Source organism: Polypterus senegalus, chromosome 8 (genome assembly GCF_016835505.1).
Source record: "Polypterus senegalus isolate Bchr_013 chromosome 8, ASM1683550v1, whole genome shotgun sequence".
Taxonomy (NCBI): domain Eukaryota; kingdom Metazoa; phylum Chordata; class Cladistia; order Polypteriformes; family Polypteridae; genus Polypterus; species Polypterus senegalus.
The window spans coordinates 58,325,337-58,344,233 of NC_053161.1; the positions used below are offsets into that span (position 1 = coordinate 58,325,337).

Consider the following 18,897-nt stretch of genomic DNA (forward strand, 5'->3'; position numbering starts at 1 on the left):
AAAAGTCTGTGTTTTCTCCCATCCATGGCTTTTTCAAAATGCTTCAGTTTTAGGGGTTAAAAACACTGGGGTAGTGTGGACGAAAGGCAAAAATGGAGACTAATGACTGTATTTTTAAATGAAAATGTTGTATGTTGTTGTATGAATGGGGCCTTAAGAAACAAAGTCATCAACACTGACATGCAAAGGATATCACTTATCCAATTATTAAAATGTGATAGACAACTATTTATCTTTGTATTAACTAATTAAAATGAAGAAATTAACTTGTGTTGCATGTAGTTGGTTGGGGAGTTTGCAAAAAAATACAGGCAGAACTAAACCAAGGTGAAATTTACCCACAAACCTCAAGGAATTGTATTCCTGTAACCATTATGTCTGGAATAATACCCTACACTGCTCTGAGCAGGAAGGCAAGTACTACATTTTCAAAAGCCAAAAGGCCAGGCCATCTGTCATTTGCTATGGGCTTCCCATAGCTGCTGATAATGAAAAAAATGTATTTGCTGTTCATAGCAAAAGAGATCTGTCTAGTAAGTGTTCCTCAGTGTCATTTTCTTATTCCTGTGTGAGAGCTGGCAATGGCATGGGGTGCCACAAGAAGTAGCAACTAATAAGAGAATGCAAATTTGTTATCAATATCTATGCATAATAATCCAGTAATGTTTACTGATGTGTGTGCTTGTGCATATGTGTTTTTGCTTTTAATAAATTCACCTAGTTATCATATTAAATGGTTTATTGCACATATATATTTTGAAACTCTCCAAATTACATGTTCATGGGAGACCAGAGCCTAAGGCTGGAAATTTCGCACACAAGGCAGAAAAAAGCTCCTGACAAGGTGCCAGACCACCACACACACACACACACACACACACAGCCATAAAGGGTAATTTGGAATTATGTCTTTGATATTGGAGAAAGAAACAAGAAAACTCAGAGAAATAGACAGGCAAAAAGGTGGGAAACATGCCAACTCTACACAGATATTCCCTGGGCCCGTGAGGCAGCAGTGTTAGGTGTTTCATATGTACATTTGGTCTTGATTAATAACCTCATACAAATGAGGCATCATATTATGTAATAATGGAACTGATTCAAATTGATTTGAGGTAAGCCTTCTTTAATTTGTGGCTATTTGTAACAATGCAAAATATTCATTGGTCTGGTTAGTCATACTCTAACCAACCATTTAATTAATGTGGTCAAAATTCAAGTACAGTACAGTATATTGGATATGTTTGTCTCATACCAGATTTAATTCCAACGCGATGGATTCTAATCCACACAATTTGCTGTGTAGTGTACTCTGCAATATGCTCTATTAGCTTCAGAAAGCAAAGTATATTCATAAATCACATATATACACGGTAGTCCTGAATGAAACTTTAGCCTCTACACCCTTCTGCCTTAGGGTAAAAGTTCCTTTTTAAATGAATGCTACCCAGGTGTGTTCTCACAAGCTAAGACTGTTCTGCAGGGATAGAATCATACAACAAGCAGGCATTGCCAAAAGCAGGTATGTGTTACTTTCTTTAACAAAATAAAGATAGCTTTCACTTTGGAATACAGCTTTTTGATTCAATGAGCATCTCTGTAAAGTCACGAGTCTTGTCAAAAATGATACATCAGCGCATTAAAATATGATTTTTTGCAAAATAATTTCACAAAGTAGTTTTAATAAATGCATTATGGCTTGACTTTAATGTTTCAAAACTGTTAGCTATATTTTAAAAAACAGAATCCATAATACCACAGGCCTTTTACTACTGTATATATTAAGCAACTATAATCAAACCAACTAGGCCGCACAAAGAAGTAAAATAACTGAGCTAAACTCTTTGATTATGTACATGTTTAAAATAAAACATATTCTGAGCACTCATAAAATATAATTTAACAAGTTTTTATAGACAATAAAACAACTATGCTGTGATATGAAGCTGTACCATAATGTAATTTTAGCAAACTTTAACATGCTAATGGAAAATAACATCTAAACTATTTATTTATCTATACAGACAAAATTAAACCTGCATATCTCTTTCAGTGTGTTGAGGTATATATACATAAAAACAATCTACAGTATCTTTATATGGATATGCATAGAGATAGGAAGATACTGCCACTCCAACCAGAATTTCCTCCTAATTTGTGTCTGTTGCTATTGGGACAGGCATCAGGAAATAATGACCTCAAGCTGGTTAGTAGATAGATAGATAGATAGATAGATAGATAGATATCTATTTCAGTCCATTCATGTTCTGAACTTGTTTTTTCAGTTTTTCATACACTTAAAATTACAGTACAATTGTATGTAGAAAAACCATATAGAGTTATAAAAATTCAAGTACAATACACTTTCAATTTATTCTACTTTAAATCATTAACATTTTATTCCATAAAATATGATTTACCAAATTAAATTTAAATATTATTAAAGATCATTGGCTAAAAAGAAATTACCAAACAGGTCAGAAAATTAAAAAATGTAATTCCTATCTAACAATTCACTTATTTTAAAACATAAAGTCACATTAAGAGTATAATATTTTGTTATTGCAGATTTTAAATGTAACGTAAAGCTAGGTAAAGTTCATTAAATATATTTTCTTTTTTGAAACTGTTCTTCAAAGCTCTGAATTTTTTGGCATTTTTCTGCAAGTTGCTTGTATGGGCCTGTATAAAATGGGTGTAACTGTCAGCTCGGTACAATTTATGATCAGAACGTGTGGAATTTTTCATGTGTTGTTTTAAGGGTCCAAAGATGCCAGATTTTTAGAGTTTAAAACTTTGCTCTTAAACTCGATAAATGAAAATGCCAGAGAGTATTGTTAGTGAGCATAAGTACACACCACAATGGAGGAGTTTTCTTTTCTGCCCCCAAGGTGTCTGAGATACAATTTCTAAATGCTGTGGAGAAAATGTAGAAGAAAATAACTTAATGAACCAAAGGAAAAGTGTGCATGGCAACGCATATTGTAAGCACTGCAAAATACTTTCATTCACTTCTTAAAAATCATTTCACATTAATTTGTGTTAATTGGTTTCATCTAAATAAAAGTGCAAAAATAATTTTTTTTTTTTCAATTTCAATTAAGACAAACATTTTGTTCTGCTTAAGAAATTATTAAAACAAATACATTAGAAAATGTCCTAAAGCAAGGATTAAAATGAGAAGTGAAAGGGATCTGCTGACTTGACCAAAGGTTTTGCATGCCATTGTGTCATCTGGGCAAGTGCAAACTCTTCTAATTAGGCAGAGGTTTATGTGCAGCTTGCTGAGTTTGATTGATATGCCATGCTTCAGCTCCAATAGTAAAACGTGGCCCTTTATTGTGCTATTTTACACTGGTGGAACTTTATGTGAATTAGTCATTTAAGTTTGTATGTCATAACTCTTCATATTATGAGGCACATTTAAATGAATTTAGTTCTAAAGTCTGTCTACCTTACATCTAGTTCCTAATGCATTAAAAATGTGCACCCTTGACCTCAAGCTGAATAGTTTTCTGGTTCCCTTTTCCCCTTCTGATCTACTATTTCTTGCAACAGCTCTCTCTCTCTCACTATTAAATACTTGAATGCAAAGCAGTCCGGGGGTTTAGTATAACTTAACATTCTTAGACTCACTAGATTCAATTCAGGGTGCTGGTGCCTGTCCTGGTGGCATTGTATGTGGGTGGCAGGAACCAACAATGGATGATGCACTAGACCACCCTAGGGTTCACTCACTTGTACTCTTACAGTCACTCACACAGTGTCATTTACAATTGCTGAATACATTCAAATCTGAAACTATACTTTAGTCATAGATGTCAAATAAAGATTTACTGTTAATGATAGTATGTAATTGCAGAGCAATGTATGTATTGGCCATTAACAGCATGCTGAATCTTTATGTTCATTTTCCTTTAAGTAGGTATTCTGGATCATGTTAAACAAGAGGAGAAATAAATACAGTACATTTTGCAGAATATTTCAGTGGATGAAAATATTAAGGGCTTATTACATAGCCCTGTATTTCAGCCTTTACTTATGCCTAAAAAGTCTTTATTTGTCTGATATTTAAGACTTGGCTAATTTCTCATTTGCAAACTGTGGCACAAAGATCCTTGCTAACTATATATGTTTAATCACCATATTAATTTTCATTCTAAACAGGCACAAGATCTGACTAATGAGATTCTGCAATTGCTTAGTTGATGCCTATGTCAATGAATGCACTACCAAGGCAACATTTTTTAGTTGTGTATGGGAAGAAGTAAAAATACTCTCATCAGACAGGGAACAGTCATGCATACAGAGAGACTGTGTTGAGTCTCATCCTAACTCCATGTAGTGCTCATATGTGTGACTAGTATTAACATGGGTGAAAAGAATTCATTTGCATTCTAATACCAGCATTACTGCAGATACAGAGAGAAAAATATACACATGTGAACCATTATAGGTCAAGAAAGCGATCACCATTTTGTTGTGCAAACCATGACTTCCATACTCAGCTCATACTGGTTCAAAGGGAATCTGTTCATGCTAATCTGTTCACTTTAGCATTAAACAGTACTCAGCTACTGTTTTGTGTGGAAATTAAATTTTGCAAATTATGAATGTAATGCAGGAAAAAAAATGTAAGAGAAACAAATACTTAAAAATGGCCTAAACTGATTAGCCTGGTCTGCAAAAATGATTTTCCTCTTGAGAGGTGAAGGTTTAAAATGAAAAAAAGTACTATTTTAGATTAGCAAAACCTAATATATCCTAAAAATTTAGGAGCCCAAACTCTATTCTGACTCCCAACTTTGCAACGAAAATAAAGATGGTAGGCTTTTTTGACAAGAGGTGTAATTGATCTAATGTGAATTCCCCATAAATGTAGCAAAAATATTCCAATTTGTTTGTGAAAACATGTGACAAAATTTACCTTCACAAAGACACAACTTTAAAATTAAACTATTAGAAAACTAAGGTGCTACTGAAACTCAAGAGTGTAAGGCAGGGTTTGGTTCACTGGCAGAATTTCCCACCACTTCTTTTTATATTCTATATAGCCTCTCAAAAATTTGTAAAACTGGTCATTTTTGCTGTCTTAATAAATGAAGACTGTGTATTCCTTTACTGTTTGCTTACCTGTTACTTGGTCATTAACGCATTGGATCAACGTCACCTAGCATTTTTCTGTAAAAAACACTTAAACAACAACTTTCTTTATTGTAAACAATAAAAGACATCTTTCTTATGTTCTAAATATAAACCCCTGGCTATACTGAAGGAACAAGAAAACAGAAAAAAATATTGATTAAGAGCAAAAAACGTGTGGGAAATATTGGTGTAAGTTGTTACTCTTTAACTAACATTAAGAATGAAAGTTAGCTCAAAACATGGTATAATATTCTGAGCATGAAAAAAAATTATGCTATTAAATAAACTTAACTTGTTTTTTTAAAATGGCTTTTTTACTGAACAGACATTCCCATTTCAGAAAGTGATTCAGCATACCTGAATCTATAAAGTACACCAATGATTTTGTGACGGAAGACTTTGATGCAAACCAGTGGGACATAATAGTATACTGTAAGTGCACATTATTATAGTTCTTATAATACTAGCTGCGGTAACCATCTAAGATGGGTTGAAATCTAAATAATCAACGTAGAACTCAGTGTTAAAGTTTGCAGTGCACCACGTAAAAGCAGTGTTAATGTTTGTGATGTGCCATCTATTGGAACGAGAGATATAGCAAATGGATGAACACATAGACAGATACACAGACACATGCCCTTTTATTAAGTTGAATGATAAAAGAAATGTTTGTTTTGATGCCCAGTGAAGCATCATTGAATTCATTGAACTGATTCCAAATTAGGATGCATTCACATGTTATGGGACAGAGAGGAAACACAAGTTTCTCAGTGTTAATTTCATGTGACTGCCCTCTTGAAGTGGTAGATCTCAGTGGGACAATTCACAGAAAACAATGCTAGCTGAATTCACAAAGCTCTGCTGAAGTATTCATCTTTTGTTTGATCAATAATATAAAATAAAAATGCCAGAAATGGATATTTTTGTGATTAGACTGTATTTAGTGAACGTGCACTTCTCCCAAAGTACTGAGCACAGGTTCAGTTGTCAGGCTAAGCTTTCATGTTCTACCTTTGCTTTTGTAGTTTTTTTCTAGAGAATTGGGTTTACTCTTTTATACAAAAGATATACTACCATGTTGATGAGCTTAAATATATTGTGGAGTTGAGTATGAGCGTCACCAAATCAAATATTCTCACAGCAAATTGAGGTAAGTAAGCAAGTAATATGAGTGTATATGTAGGAGTATGAATATGTTCAACTAGTGTCCCAAATAGAGAAACAATTTTTTATTTTATTGATTTTATTAAAATCAAATAACATTCCATACAAATAAGTCAAGTTTTATAAAACTAGAGAGAGAGAGAGAGAAATCAACCCCTACCTATGAGAAAGTAAGCTTGGCCATCAGAGTAAAACTTTAAACCTAAACCTGTAAAAATAAGTAAATAGATAAATTATCAAATGAATAAAAATAAACAGTAAAAAAAAGAAAAAATAGAGGGGAGAGAATCTGCTTCCTCAATTAAAATGCTTATTCTAAAATGTTATTGATTAGATCCTGCTAGGTTTTGAAAAGGTTTTGTACAGATCCTCCAAGGGAGAATTAGATTTTTTTCTAATTTCAGAAGATATATAACATCAGTTACCCACTGACTTAAACTAGGTGAGTTAGGATTCTTCCAGTTGAGTAAGAGATGTCTACATGCCAATAGTGTAGTGAAGGCAATCACAGTTTGTTTGTCCTTCTCCACTTTAAGCCCATCTGGAAGTACACTAAACACAGCTGTTAGTGGATTAGGAGGGATTGTGACACCAAGGCTCTCTGAAAGAAATTTAAAAATGTTGGTCCAGAATAATGTTAATTTGGTGTATGCCCAAAGCATGTGGCCCATTGAGGCTGGAACATTGATTGCAACATTTGCAGGTTGGATCTTGCCCTGGAATCATTCTGGACAATTTTAAACAAGACAGATGTGCTCGATATATAATTTTAAGTTGAATAATTGAACATTTGCACATATGGAGCTTGAGTGAATTCTGTGCATTGCTACCTTCCACTCCTTTTCTGAGGTGTTGAGTGAGAGATCCTTTTCCCACTTTACTCTGGGATCTTTGAAAGGGAAGGACTTTAAAATGTTTTTATATATTACGGAGACGCTGTCTGAGTCCTCAAGACTGATCAATATTTTTTCCAGCATAGAGGTAGGTGGGAGGTGAGGAAAATTGGCCAGGTTTTGTTTAACAAAGTTTCTAATTTGAAGGTAGTAAAAGAAATGTATTGCTGGAAAGTTAAATTTGGAGTGTAATCGTTCATAAGATGCAAAGACTTTGTCTATGTACAGATCTCTAAGTGATTTATTCCAAAATGTTTTCCAGACATTAAAAACTGCGTACGTTTGAGAGGGTGAAAAAAGGTGGTTCTCGTGCAGAGGTGCCACAGATAAAAGCTTCTCTATCTTAAAATACTTCCTACATTGGTTCCATATTCTGAGTGAGTAAAGCACAATTCGGTTGTTAGTATATTGGTGATGACTTGTACTTATTGGTGTACAAAGCAAGGAATATAAAGAAGTACTGCAGGAAGAATAAAATTCTACCTCAAACTTTTCACCAAGCATTAATTAATGTCTTTCCTAAACAAAATAAAGACTAATTACAATGTGCATCATACAGAAGTAGTATAGGGGCGTCACTATTATACATCATCAGATTTTGACAGGTGTATGTCCCGCCCCCTTGGCATTTCCGGTACCCACCTGCTGCCACCTGGTTCATGGGCATTTCCCCCCGCGGTCTGATCTCTGCCTGTTGTCGGGTGCGCTGTTTAACCGGCATCGGACCTTTTGTCAGTCGTGCGCAAGGAAAAATGGTCGGCCGATCTTAGCCTTGATGCTAAAACTGGGGGCTGATCATCTTTGTGAGCCGAGACGGACCTTTGGGAGCCTGTAAGGTGTCATAAAAGGTAAGTCATCAATGGGGCGGAGCAGACATCCTGCTCCTATCTCTATGCAGCGCCCGGGGTGTGTACAGAGTGTACAGAGAGCGTGATTGACAGACCCCGGCGAGAGGATGTACAAGAAAACTTTAGAGAGAATCTATTACACACCCAAGGAACCTGGCAGTACAGCCCAAAACACCCCTTGAGCATCCCGTTACCTCGCCCACCTTGTAAAACCATGCCCTTTATAAAGCAAGGCATATTTCAGATACCAAAAGTGTTTAAAACAATAACTTTCAGAGTGGATGTACAAGGAAAAAGGTTTTAGAGAGAGTCTATGACACAGCCAAGGAACCTGGCAGTACAGCCCAAAACACCCCTTGAGCATCCCGTTACCATGCCCACCTTGTAAAACCATGCCCTTTATAAAGCAAGGCATATTTCAGATACCAAAAGTGATTTAAAACAACAAGTTTTATTCAATGATTCAAAAAAGATGCCAAAGTGTCTTAAAAAAATCAAATTTTATTGAAGCAAAATTCCAAACATAGCAAAATAAGATCTGGTCTTCAGTTTGAGTTACAAATTGTTTGCTATACATTAAAATTGTTTAAAGTATGAATAAAAGCAGGAGAAACAGCCGTAAAATAATCACACAAGCTTAATTGTATACAGATTTGCAATTCACTTGAAAAGAAACAAAAACACAAGAAAATGTATACATATAGGGTACGCAAATGAAAATTCAAAACCAGGTCCAAACCCATCAGTGAGTCGGTAATACACCTAAAAATGTTTAAACCAGCACATACTTTATATATTTATACTTCACTAAATTATGTAAGCCTATTTTCTCTGTTTGGAACAGAGCCGACCACATAAAGCTGGTCTTCACAGGCTGAATCAGTTTTGCGTATGCATCAATGGGTCTCTCTCCCTGCTCAAATTCAGCTATAATATCATCCATATCAATCTTGATAGCTTTACGAAAACAAGGGAGATTGTACATTTTTAACAAAGCACGCACACAGGACACAAGTCTATCTCTTCTAGCCCTTTTGAGCATGAATAAGCTATGTTTATATGCAATAATTGGTTTAGAGAACCAAATACTACAAATGTGTCCATCTGGTATGTATTTGTTCTCTTGACATTCCGCACATTTTTCCCCTAAATGTTCAACAGAGCTAAACACATAAGCCCAGATGACTGAGCGACCAACTGTAGTCATAATGAATCTTTTTCTAGCAGATATAATATAAGGAGAAAACCTTCTATAGGTTGCATTACGTGTCACGCTGGGCAGGGACCTGGTTTTCCTTGTTCTAGCTTCCGAGTCTTGGTTCCTCTGACAACAGAAACAAAACACAAACAGTTAGCCGACAGAAAATACAACACAAACAGGTCTTGTTTAGCATGGATAATGCAATTTGCTTAAGTTTCTGTAAATCGATTTTGGCTTTAAAAAATAACTGTAATGGTGATTAGAGACAAGTTCAAAAGCTGCTGTTCGAATCTTGGGTTTTGTTGCACGTTGCATCTTTTGTATAAGCTGAAAAGTGTTTACTTCAGCAACAAACAGCTTCAGACAGTTGAGAATATGATTTTTTGTCGGTTTCACAATTCTTAACCCGCACAATGGTTTAAACATAGAAAACACCGTTTGAATTAATCTTTTAATACTGATCTGTCGACAGATGCTGGAAACACAAGGGTGCATCTCCTCAGAATCAGATTCTAGTAAAGACAACTGTGCCCATCCTGAGATTCGTCACCCAAACGGCATGCTAAACAAGACCCGTTAATACATCTCTTACACAACTACTGACCACGTAAGCTACAACAGACTTTACACAATGCTTCATTAAAATCAATCCGGCTCTGTGACTGCGATGGCTGGCAGGTGTTTGGGAATATATACACAGGTCTTGAGACTTCAGATTTGAAGTTGAACAAGCTTTTACACCATGTTTAAAGACCTCACCGGCCATCTTAAAGTCAGTCTAATATGGGGAAAAAAGAACAAAGTTATATTCCTACACGAAACATACATATTCCTGACGGGATATCAGCACAACATAGAATTCTGGACATTATTTCAGAAGCCAACTGGACAGCTTTCTCAACAGAATCATCATCACTGTTGGAGCAGATATAAGCCACACGTCTTAAAAGACACAAAACGTACCACGTGTCATTACAGGAATAGTATTCCCTATTGATCTATAGATACATCTAGTTACACGTGAAATAGCGGTTAGGGTTTTTAAATCGGCCCTTCTGTCCGAAAAAAGGAAACACATCACTAAGGCAGGCATTTTTTCCATAAGGCTTTCAATGTCGCAAATTAAATCTTTAACATCTGGTTTTAAATCATCTTTCTTTTTATTGATAAGACCTTTCAAAGTTGCTGAAAGCTGTTCTTTTGTATAATACTTGGGCTCTCCGCATGTAATCTGTCAAGTTAAAATAAAATAAAATCAGAACCTATTTTGTACCGCCATTCAAATAGACTTAACAGAAATGTTCTTAAAGTCCAGACTCACCATGTCCAAGGTCGTGCTGTCTAGGTCAGGTGTGTCCGTCTTTGCCTTGTCAAAAGTCGTGCTGCATCCAGCAGCTGCTTCAGTCTTTTCAGTTTCTGTTTTGGCACCTCCTTTAAAGAAAAAAGTAAAATAGGTGTGAAAAGTCAAGGAAAAAAAAAAAAAAAAAGGCAATACACCTGTGAAAGCCAACAACATTTATAAAAAGGCATACATTCAAAATTACCTGATTAGGCTTATCTGCTTCACCTCCACATTCTACAGACGGGTATTCTCCTATAATGATGACATCGTCATCTGCATTATGGGCTGGTTTCATTGTTGCAGAATCCATGTCTTGCTTCTTAAAACAAAACAGATGATGGTGTGTCGCCAAGATGGATAGATAGACAGATAGATACCTTATTAATGACAGATAAATAATTTATTAATTCCCAGACAGAGATAGATACTTTATTAACCAACTATCCCCCAGACAGATACATAATTTATTAATCCCCAGACAGACAGATAGATACTTTATTAAGAGACGGATAAATAATTTATTAATCCCAGACAGACAGATAGATACTTTTATTAACCCAATGACAGATACATAATTTATTAATCCCCAGACAGACAGATAGATACTTTATTAATCCCCAGCAAGAACTCTTGACGGGCCAAGCAACACAGGTAAGCCGGGAACGTTAAGCTCCAAAGCTGCGATGGACCAGCAAGAACGCTTGACTGGCCAAGCGACACAGGGACACGGGTAAGCCGGGAAGGTTAAGCTCCGATGCCGCGATGGACCAGAGAGAACGCTCGACTGGCCAAGCGACACAGGGACACGGCTAAGCTGGAGTCAGCAAGCTCCGGGTGGACCAGCAAGAACGCTTGCCTGGCCAAGCAACACAGAGACCAGCAAGAACGCTTGACTGGCCAGGCAACACAGGGACCAGCAAGAACGCTTGACTGGCCAGGCAACACAGGGACCAGCAAGAACGCTTGACTGGCCAGGCAACACAGGGAGAAGGGTAAGCGTAGATTAAAACCTTGCAAAGTGGTGGACTCAGCCAGCCTACTTCAGCTCGGTCAAAAGAAATGTTAGCTGTAAAACAAGCGCCGGGGTCTCCTTCTGACCTTAATAGCGGACAATGCCAGCCTGCTAGGTATCAGTCATAGGGAGATGACCAACAGCGCATACCACAACATACCCGATTCTTGTTATGGAGGAGGCCTGAGGCTTTGAGTCCAATTACCCGTCTTTAAATATGCATTTGGGCGAAGCTTTTACAACGTTAGGGCCAATCAAAACGTTTAAAGATAAGATTTTATTTAGATACCCCGCCAACATATTTTAACCAATCAACAAACACCGGCCTCATGTTGAACTATCCAATGGAATTACACCATGCTGATTCGGACGCGCTGAGTGCACTGAGCGCGTCACATGTTCATAACAGCCAATCAGGAAGCAGAAAGGTCGGCGGGCTGTGAAGCGCCTAGGCGTGAAAAACAACATGGCGCTACTGTCAAAATGTATGAACTATGTTAATGGAAGAAAAAAAAAAATGTATCAGCATATGAATTAAACAGTAACAGACAAAAATATCGTAACACATACAATGATGGCACGGGTATTCGGTGCGTCGTTTTTCTAAGCCAAGGAAATCGGGTTCAAGGTCCCGCAGACAACAAAAGTAAGCCATGTACTTTTAAATTCTGTATATTAGCATAATTATGCATTACGGTGTTTTATTACATCATAGACCCATAAATGAAAAGGTAAAATGGAATGATCTTGTTGTTATTCTTAATACGCCATTTAATGTATGATACGCCTAGAAGTTGGACACGCCGGGCAGATGGTCTTGTAAATAACTAAAATCCGTAAAAGCGTTAATATTTATGTATATATAGTCATGAATGTGTGTACACGTTTATTTAGCCTTTTTATTCCTGGCATGATTAGCTTGTACCTTAAAAAGAAGAAAAAACATTATTTTGGTGCATATCAACCATTTTATTAATTAACTAGGATATATTAAGAAGTAAAATGTGTATATTTATCATGATTGTGCATTACGATGTCATTCAATTATAACCCCAATAAAAAAAAAAAAATAAAATAAAATAAAAAAAAAAAAAATGAAAAAAGGTAAATGGACTTCTAGGTTTCTTTACAAATTTTACAACAGTTGCCACTCGTTGCGATAAGATGCTTGTACTAACACCGGGCCTAGTTGGAACATTCTAGATGTACCCTATTACATAAAATGAAATAATAAAATTCATTGGAAAATACGTTTCACCGTCTGTCTATAACTGATAACGGTTGAACATTCCAGAAGTATTACATAAAATAAATGATGCAATTTAATTGTAGCATCTGTTTTACAGTTATATTTTACCGTGTGTCCATAAACGATAATGTTTTAATTATGTCATGTTAGATGGTTATCTGTCTATTATATATATAATCGACTTGACGGATTTACACATTAAAATATTTTAATGTATTCTGCATTTCCTGAAGCGTTATGGCTCGCTTCTTGGATTCGGATGAATTTGATGCACACTTTTCAGATCGACATAGAATTACTACCGAACGCCGGTAAGATTTATATATATATATATATATATATATATATATATATATATATATATATATATATATATATATATATATAAATTAGTGAAAAAAATAAAAAATAAATAAATAATAATTCCATTGATTTACTCCCTAATGGCTATAAGGATGTTTGTATGTACCATGTTAAAATTTTAAAATACAACCACTACCTTATTATTATTATTATTATTATTATTATTATTATTATTATTAACATTATTATTTAACAATGATTTTCATTCAGCACGTGTGAAATTGCTTGAATCTCGATTAACGACGGCCTCACCGAGAAAGAGCACCAAAAGTCAACAAGACGCATTTCAACTACCCTAATAGGAACTGTGACGACGCCTCGGCAGACTACAGGTATGAAAATAAAAAGAAAAAACGTTTGATGTTTAACGAATTATTTAGTTATTAGTACCAATATGGCTGCTCTATTTTGTATGCTTGCATTCACATAACAAGTAAAAGCGGGCTGTAATCTGTAAACCCAGTTGTCCATGCATAGCGCTTACAAAACCCTAGTGTTAGCCATGTGCATTGCATTGGCGAGTGCCCCAAGGCTTGCCAATGTGTGCAAACCGGTGATAAGATTTTGGCGGACAACACCCTAACGTGCCCGCGTTGACCCCTTGCTTGTCTCTCACAAAGCCTACCGATAAGAGCTTTCCACCCCAAAGGCCTCAGAAATAGCGACACACGCCCAACCTTTTTTCTAACCCATTTGACCATTTCTGAGGCCTTTGGGGATCGGCTTTTAATTAATGGATTATGTAATATTATTTATATGATATAGCTATTAAGATTGTAGTTAATTTAATTTTTTTTTCAGATATTGGGCAATCAGTTGGTAGCATTTCCAAAGGAAAGAAAACAGAGAAAGCAACAGTGAAGTCTGGGAAGCAAACCATTCATTCACATGATAAAGTTGATAACCCTGTGTATCATTTAATCGAGAAATGGTTGATGTGTGCTATAAGAATTATTAATTCATTTAGCAACAGACATAAAGGTGTACAGTTTTTATCAAACTTTATCGAGGATATATTATGTCCTCATAGTGATATTTTAAAAAAATATCTTCTGACGTCTATTTGGGCCATTTATGACTCTGACCACATTCCAGCACAGGAACTTGAAACAGCTTTCCAAAGATTGTATAGGCTGGAAAGCTTGATCTTAAAAGATTGTACAAGTCTGGGTGTCGGTTCAGGTACAAAATCTATATGACTAAGGCATTATAAAATGAAACCTCATAACACGCTTTTAAATACGATCAGAAAGATTAAAAGAAATACAAACTTTTGGCCAATAAGCGGAAAAGGCGACTGCAGTGTTGCCGTAGACCCAGAATTCATCGGGCAAAAGATCAAAGTGATTGTTCCGGTCTTAATGCACATGTAGAAATTGTAAGGGAATCTGAAAGACGGATGAAAAGATTTAGGGCTACAGAGCATAACTATGAATTCCGTTTTATCAATTTGGATAGAATTAAGTCATATACGCATGCCATAAACATTGTACATCAAGGTATTCAGGATATTTTAGACACATTATCCCCAAATATTGCGCCATGTGATTTTGTTCAATTGCGACTCATTTCTCCGAGTTTGCAAAACAATCTTTATTCTCAAAAAGAATCTAGACAGCTTTGACGCCAGAAGCTTTTAAATTATGTGTCTCAGATGCTGCAAAGTAATACTGAGATAATTACAGATTCCTCTCTGCGGTTTGTAGTAACCATTGTGAAAAACATGCAGGGTGGAGCAAGACTTAGAATCAACACATTGCTCTTCAGTAAAATTATTAATACTAAACGACGTCTATTAGTGGATTTCTCACATCGGGGTAATTTATGTTTTGCAGGCGCTGTCATCCGCTTACTCAGCCAGAAAGACAGACCGGATAGTGACATTCTGCAAAAAGCTAGACAAATGCATATGCAATTGGGGTTTTCGGAAGATAAGAAAATATCATTATCAGATGTAGAAAAATTTGAGCGTCTATTAAATGTTTCTATAAAGGTGCTATACATGCATGAGAGTGCATGGAAATACTTCACAACGGGTCCTACGCCGACCGATAATAAAGTGATTTTTCTTCTGTTACACAGCGATCACTTTTTTGGGATTTTAGATGTGAAGAAATTTATCGGGGCTAATTATTTTTGTGAAATTTGTCATGCCGCATATTCTCACAAAGATCGCCATGTTTGTGCCAATACTTGCAGGGCCTGCCTAGATGCTTCTTGCATTGAAGTAACAGGCTGCTTAATTAGATGTCCGATATGCAAAATCATCTGTCAATCAAACGATTGCCTCGGTAAACACCAAAATAAACAAACCTGCGAGCGGAAAGAATACTGTGTTAGTTGTCAGTGCTACACGGCCCTTACCCACGTTTGCAAACCGAGGTTATGTCCAAATTGTAAAGAAGCTATCACCAGCTGCGACAGTCACTTATGTTATATGCAACCGTTATTAAAGACTCCGGTATCAAAAAATATATATTTTATGTTTCGAATGCAAGCAAGAAAAAGGAATCCATGAACCGAATTACATATATGCATTACACATGGATGGTAACAGAAGCTGGGAGTTTGCCGGAAACGATTGTGTTGAAAGATTTATCTCTACGTTTATAGATAAAAGTTTAAGAATTACACTTTTATTGCACACAATGCAAAATCCTATGACAGTTATTTTGTAATTAGTCAATTAATAAAAGAAAAAATGAAAATGGATTTGTTAACGATCGGTGGAAAAATCATGTCGATATCAGTGAAAGTTTTAAACATCAGATTCATAGACTCTTTGAACTTTCTAGCATCAAAATTGTGTAAATTACCACAGGCTTTGGGTTTTAAAGGGTCGAAAGGTTATTTTCCTCATTTTTTTAACACTGCAGAAAACCAAAATTATGTTGGGCCTAGACCGGCTGTAGAATTTTATGGTGTAGAAAGTATGATGCCAGACGAGAAGAAAGATTTTCTTTTATGGTATTCTAAACACAAGAATGACGTATTTGATTTTCAAAAGGAATTAAAAATGTACTGCCGTTTAGATGTTGAAATTCTAAGGTCGGCGTGTATCTTGTTCAGGCAAGAGGTTATGGAGATCACCAAAACGACACGTATTGATTTAAACGAGCAGTTTCAGGCCAAATACAACATATTATCTATTGATCCTTTTCAATATGTTACTCTAGCGAGCGTCTGTATGGCAATGTTTAGACTTAAATTTTTGCGTGAGCAAACCATAGCTTTGCCTTTACAAGACAGTTATCACCGAAAACAAAAGAGGTACTCTACTCCATCCATTCAATGGCTCATGTATATAGAGGCCGAAGATAAAATAGATATTCGGCATGCGTTAAAACCTGGAGGTGAAATGCGTATTGGAAAATATTATCTAGACGGGTATGCAGAAAATAATGGTATAAAGATGGCTTTTGAATTTAACGGATGCTTTTACCATGGTTGTAATATCTGTTACAGTGAAAAATCATGGAATAGTGTTACAAACACGACATTCGGTTGGCTTTATTCTAAAACTATGGAAAAAGTTAACTACTTAAAAATGCAGGGGTTTCAGGTGCATCAAATCTGGGAACATAATTGGCGGCGTCTGGTTCGTGAAAACATCCGTGTGCAGAATTTTCTGAAAACAGCACGTCTGCCTCAGATTTTGAATCCCAGGGAATCTCTCTTCGGCGGTAGAACAAATGCATCACGCTTATACTACAAGGTGGGCGTTGGTGAAAAAATCCATTACTATGATTTTACGAGTTTATATCCTTATGTGAATAAAACCAAAAGATATCCAATCGGTCATCCAAAAATTATTTATAAGGATTTTGAACCATTAGAAACGTATTTCGGATTAGCCTGGGTTAGGGTGTACCCACCCAGAAATCTTCTATTCCCTGTTTTGCCATGCAAAATAAACAAAAAGCTGTACTTTACACTTTGTCAAACTTGTGCTGTAACACAACAGCAGACACCCTGCACACACACTCACGAGGAGAGAGCGATTACCGGTTGCTGGACAACACCGGAATTGCTTGCAGCCATTCAGCAGGGATACAAAATTGAAAGCATATATGAGATATGGCATTTTGAGCAAAGTTCTACTGAACTTTTCTCAGAGTATATTAATGCCCATTTAAAAGCTAAGCAAGAATCTTCAGGTTATCCTGAGAGCTGTCTAAACACAGAACAGTGTAAACAGTATGTATCCATGTTTTATGAAAAGGAAGGTGTACAATTAAGCGAGCACCTTATTAAAAAATCCGCCAGAAGACAAATTGCAAAACTTTTTTTAAATTCCTTATGGGGTAAGTTTGCACAAAGACCTAATTTGCCACATACATCTTTAGTTACGGATCCAGAACAACTGTTTGAATTATTGTTTGCCCCAAATTATGAGGTATCTACTTGTGATTTTATTGATGATGAATGTGCCTGTGTGACTTGGACATACGATAAAGATCGTTACAGCACACCGGCCAATGTAAACATTTTTATTGCTAGTTTTACTACAGCTTATGCAAGATTAGAATTGTATAATCTTTTAAACAAACTGAACGAAAGAATACTATACTATGACACGGATTCAATTCTTTATATTTCCAGAGCAAACGAATGGGACCCAGAAATTGGATGCTATTTAGGAGAATTGACGAGCGAGGTACCAGCGAATGAATACATCACTGAATTTATAAGCACGGGTCCAAAAAGTTATGGTTATAAGCTATCCAACGGTGAAACCTGTCTAAAAGTTAAAGGTATAACATTAAATGTTAAGAACTGTGAAAAGGTTAATTTTCAAAGCTTAAAAGAACTGCTATTTGACTATGCAGAAAATAAAAAACTGTCTTCAGAACATAAAAATATCAAAGTTGAAGATTTTGGTATTGTCGGGTAAAACGCAGCTGGCATATAGAAACCAGAAAAATAAAAAACACAAAAGTTGTATATGACAAGCGCGTATTAACAAAAAATTTCACCTCATTACCTTTTGGCTATTGATTCTGAGATAAATACATAATTAGTAATGGACGTTCGTTTACAACACCCATTTTCCTGTATCTTAAGTGGGCCGAGTAACTGCGGAAAATCTTATTTTGTGAAAACATTACTAGAATCGGGGACTAAAATGATGTCTCACCAACCACAAAATATCCTGTATTGTTATTCCGTTTGGCAACCTCTCTATACAGAATTGATGAAAAAATTCAGACACATAAATTTTATAGAAGGTCTCCCTGACTCCTAAATGATGATGTGTTGTTGCCCCGTGATAAAATAAACTTAGTTGTCGTGGATGATCTCATGCAATCGGCCTGTAAAAGTAATGAGTTGGAATTGGCATTCACAAAGTATGTTCATCATAGAAATCTGAGCGTAATCTATATTGTTCAGAATCTTTTTTGCCAGGGAAAACAGAACCGAACAATTACTTTAAATGCTAAATACATTGTTTTGTTTAAGAATCCGAGAGACAGACAACAAATATCAATATTGGCCCGTCAAATGTACCCCACAAGGTGGCGCTACTTTCTCGAAGCTTATGAGGATGCCACTAAGTCAGCCTTTGGGTTCCTACTGGTCGATTTAAATACTAATACTCCAGATGACTTTCGTCTCAGAGCATCCACATACCCACGCAGCGCCCAGTGGCTTACGTGTTTAAAAAGCCCAAGGGTAAAAA

At 36.0% G+C, this 18,897-nt stretch overlaps 1 protein-coding gene across 2 annotated transcripts in view; it reads left to right on the forward strand.

Annotated features, from left to right (window-relative positions):
* Window positions 1-1,092: 1,092 nt before the first annotated feature.
* The window catches only part of lamb4 (laminin, beta 4), a 129,483-nt gene continuing 111,678 nt past the window's right edge, over window positions 1,093-18,897 (forward strand). Inside the window, exon 1 of one of the 2 annotated variants that reach the window (XM_039761118.1) lies at window positions 1,093-1,115. The gene's annotated coding sequence lies outside the window, so the exon portion shown is untranslated. Of the gene's footprint in view, window positions 1,116-1,472; window positions 1,523-18,897 lie in introns of those variants that run through there. The other variant, XM_039761117.1, reaches the window with a different exon arrangement.